The sequence below is a fragment of the Spinacia oleracea genome, chromosome 1 (genome assembly GCF_020520425.1).
Source record: "Spinacia oleracea cultivar Varoflay chromosome 1, BTI_SOV_V1, whole genome shotgun sequence".
Classification (NCBI taxonomy): domain Eukaryota; kingdom Viridiplantae; phylum Streptophyta; class Magnoliopsida; order Caryophyllales; family Amaranthaceae; genus Spinacia; species Spinacia oleracea.
In genome coordinates this window covers 94,176,873-94,181,360 of record NC_079487.1, presented here as the reverse complement: position 1 = coordinate 94,181,360, position 4,488 = coordinate 94,176,873, and the positions used below count along the sequence as shown (strand labels likewise).

The window sequence follows — 4,488 nt, the reverse complement described above, 5'->3', positions numbered from 1 at the left end:
ATCACAGGGCAAAGTTGTTCATTATCTAAAAACGCATACTTAAGGTTAGCAGGAAGAGGTTTAAGTTCGGGTTTCTTTACCTCTTTAACAGAACAAACCGGCCAAACTAACCTCTTCAATTTGGTGCTCTCCGGCTCAGATTCTCCACCATTAAGAGCCAACTCCAGAGCATCCACTTCAGCACTCCAAGAACTGCTATCATCTGCAGAAGACTCACAACAAAGCACTGCCTCCAAAGGGTCTCTTTCGAGAACTTGGGAGACGTTATCACGAGTAATAAAATCGACTACATCTATGCGATAGCATTGTTCTTCCTCTAGCATGGGACTTTTTAAGGCACTATTCAGATTAAAAGTCACCTTATCATCCCCAACCCACAATGTCAATTTCCCACTTTTAACATCAATTACCGCCCCCGCCGTATGAAGGAAGGGTCTACCTAAGATTATGGGAATTTGAGAATCCTCCTGCATGTCTAATACTACAAAATCCACAGGTATATAGAATTTACCTACTCTAACAGGGACGTCCTCTAAAACACCTAAGGGGTATTTGACAGAACGGTCGGCCATTTGTAGAGTGATATTGGTAACCTTAAGCTCACCCATATTCAGTTTAGTACAGACAGACAAAGGCATGACAGACACACTAGCACCTAGATCACATAAAGCCTTATCAATAAATACGGTGCCAATGTTACATGGGATGGAAAAACTCCCGGGGTCCTTAAGTTTAGGTGGAGACTTGTTTTGCAAATAAGCACTACATTCCTCAGTGAAAGCTACAGTCTCTACCTCACAAAAAGCACGTTTTCTGGTCAAAATATCTTTCATGAATTTAGCATACGCAGGAACTTGTAAAATTAATTCAGTAAAAGGAACCGTTACCTGCAAATTTTTGACCACTTCCAAGAATCTGCCAAAATGCTTGTCTAGCTTATTCTTGAGTTGTCGGTTTGGGAAGGGGAGTGCAACAGGTGGTACTTGTATATCCGCCCCCTTCTTAACCGCAGTTGTAGCCTCATTCTCATTGACTACCTTTTCAGCTGGTTCCTTCTCACCCATATCTATCTTCGGGATTTCCTCACTGACCAGATCACTAGCAGACACCCCGGAATCAACCTCAACCGGCATAGAAGGACCATCATAATCCCTACCTCTCCTCAATGTAATTGCATTAGCAGACTCCCTATTTTCGGGCTGTGAAGGAAGTTGGCCTGGTGGCCTCCCTGCAATAGTAGTAGCCATCTGTGCCAACTGTGTATCAATGATCTTGTTATGAGCAGTAAGAGCATCGATTTTTGCATCCTTTTCACTTAGAGATTTTTGCATTTGTAGCATCATGTTTCTCATCTCTACTAGCATAGGGTCAGGCTGTGTGACTTGAGGTTGTGGTTGTGGGGGTGATGTGTGTTGTCTAGAGAACCCAGGTGGCCCACTAGACTGTTGGTTGTAGTTGTTTCGGGGTTGGTAAGATTGTTGGTGTGGGGGTTGATATGGTTGTGGTGGTGGATGTTGAACTTGGTGAGGGTTTTGGATGTTGTTGCTCCTGTAGGAAAGCAGAGGGTTATTTTTGTAGCCCTCATTGTAAGAGTTGGAGAATGGGTTGTTTTGTTTGTAGGATTGAAAAGCATTACATTGTTCAATAGAGCTTCTACATTCTTGTGCATAATGACCAGACATTCCACAACTTTCACAAACAGTAGTAGGTTGGGCACTCATAGCAGCTACACTAACAGGTTGGGCAGATTGAGCATTGGCCGCTTGCATATTATCGAATTTATAATGTAAAGCAGTCAATTGGGCAGTTAATTGTTCAATAGAATTTAATCATGCTTACCACCCCTGTTAGATAGACCTCTAGGATTTCCATACTGGGCATTGTGAATGGCTATCTCCTCAATCACCTCCATAGCTCTAGGCACCTCAAGTTGCATGAACCTCCCACTGGCAGCTGAATCCAACAAACATCTAGACTCATTGCCCAGACCATTATAAAACTGCTGAATCAAGAACCAATCTTCCAAACCATGGTGCGGGCATTCTCTTTGCAAATCCTTGAATCTCTCCCAAACCTCGAACAAACTCTCATCCGCTTGTTGTGAGATACCTAATATCTGACCCCTCAGACGAGCCGTTTTCTCAGGTGGAAAATATTTAACATAAAAAGCAAGAGCCAAGGATTCCCAATTATTGATTTTCAAAGCCGCCCGATTCAACCCATTAATCCACAGTTTAGCTTTCCCACTCAAAGAGAACGGGAAAAGTATCTCCATAGTCTACTCCGGAGTCAATCCCTTTTGCTTGATGGTGGAGCAATATTGGATAAAGGACTGAATGTGAAGATTCGGATCTTCACCTGGTTCCCCACCGTACTGGCGTCTCTCGATCATGTTAATCAATGCGGGCTCAATCTTGAAGGTCTCAGCTGCAATAGAAGGCATGATCGCCTTTGGCAGCACGGACAGACTTGGCTTAGAATAGTCCGTAAGCCGTGGGGTAGGTGGCGGTATCAGATTTTCGTCACCCATCTCTATCTCTGAAACTGAATCTGTATCCGAAGGAAAAAGATCGCCAATATTATGATCAGAGTCAGAGTAATTCCCACACTGTGCAATGAAAGTTCTTCGTCTACGAAAGGTTCTTTCGGGCTCAGGATCGAATGGAGTAAGATTACTAGTACCTACGGTCCTGGGCATAGACAAAGACTACAAAACAATGTGAGATCCGGTCTCAAGGAACGTGAGTTCCTTGAGTAGTAACAAACAATAATCTAGGATAATCAATCAATAACAGAAAATAAAACCGTCTCCCCGGCAACGGCGCCAAAATTTGACAGGCTAAATCGCACTCCTATCAAAGATAAACCTAACGTTCACCAACTAAAAATATAGCAAGGGAAGCAAGGATCGTATCCACAGGGAAACAATGTTCTTTCTACTATTAATCGGCAATTCTAGACTATTGGGAAACAAGAATATAGGTTGATTTGTATAATGAAACTAGGATGATAATAAAATAGGGAAAAATCAGATATTAAAAGGTCTAGGGCACAGGTTCACCGATGAACAACATTCCAGGATGACAACAATCGATAATAATCAATAAAACAGTTAATTAGACTAGCATGCTCTCTCGAATCGATACTAATCATAGACTTAGAATTAACGGGCTCTCGCTACGTATTAATCCCAATTCTACCTATTGAAACAAGCCTAAACATCAAATTGCATCTCTCGAATCTTAATTTGATATTGCGAAACTAATACAATCAAACCTGCGCAAATCTAATTGCAAAGTAGATAAGGGCAATCAATAGGAATTAACAGCTAAACCAACAATCAACAACAATTAATCATCCTTTCACATTCGTTCATGGATTCCCAAAACCCTAGAAAATCAACTACTCACACATATTAACCATAAGCAAAGCAATTGGCATGATTGAAAACATAATTAAAGCTTAAACAAAGAATTGAAATAAGGAATAATACCTAATTGAAGAACAATGGCAAATGAAAGCTTCGATTTTTTTGATTGAAAATAAACTAAGTGTTTAGAACAAATTAGAGAGAGAAAATTAAGCTTAGAGAAATAAAAGTAAGTGTTTTAACACTAGGATATGAGATAATGAAGTGCCCAACTAAATTAACAAAGGCTATATTTATAGTTTAGCCTAAAAACATAAGAAAAAAACCGGAAAAAATAAAGAAGGACGCGCGCGCACAGCGCCTTGGGTTGTCGTCGCCCGGTCGGGCGGCTCTCCGCCCGACGGGCGTAAAGCACGAAGTCCGCCCGACGGGCGCAGGGCTGCCCGACGGGCGTAAGGCGATTCTCTGAAAACCTTCTCCGCGCGCCCGGTCGGGCGGCTCTCGCCCGTCGGGCGGAGGGCGATTTCTTCTACTGCTGCTTCTGATGGGCGCCCGGTGGGCACCGGGCGAAACTCCGCCCGTCGGGCGCCTTCTGACGAACTGTTCCTCTGCTTGCTCGCCCGATGGGCGAGGGGCAATCCACCGGGCGGAGGGCTAAGTGATCCGCCCTTCGTCCACAACACCTAGTCTAACTTCCGGGGCTCGATCATGAACATCCAGGGCTCCCGTAAGTCGACAAAAGTCGTCCCGAACTCCCTCGGGATCCTGTAGTGGCCTAAATCATCAAGAAACGGGCCTAACAAGACCAATTTCTCACTAAGTATTCCTGAAACTCACGGCACACTAAAATACACAGATTAGTACTAAAATGGCTCCTAGGAGCTCATTTGACGCATGAAAGTACTAAGGGACGGGGGTGAAAATATTATATAAAACGCACATATCAACGTCCGGATCCGCCTTAAGCTTGACCAACTAGAATCGCCCTTAAGGTTCCTAGGATTTTCGGCTAAAATGGTTGCAAGTGTTGGGCTGATTTTTGCTTCAAAATCTTACCTTTGAATACTTCAATGTTGTATATAAATTTGTGACCCTAGGCACCTATTTATAGAGTTTAT

At 43.1% G+C, this 4,488-nt stretch overlaps 1 non-coding gene across 1 annotated transcript; it reads left to right on the top strand.

Annotated features, from left to right (window-relative positions):
* Positions 1-2,024: 2,024 nt before the first annotated feature.
* On the top strand, positions 2,025-2,131 carry LOC130466461 (small nucleolar RNA R71). The gene has a single exon (XR_008926686.1). It is a non-coding gene; the product is annotated as a small nucleolar RNA R71 (small nucleolar RNA).
* The last annotated feature ends 2,357 nt before the right edge of the window (positions 2,132-4,488 follow it).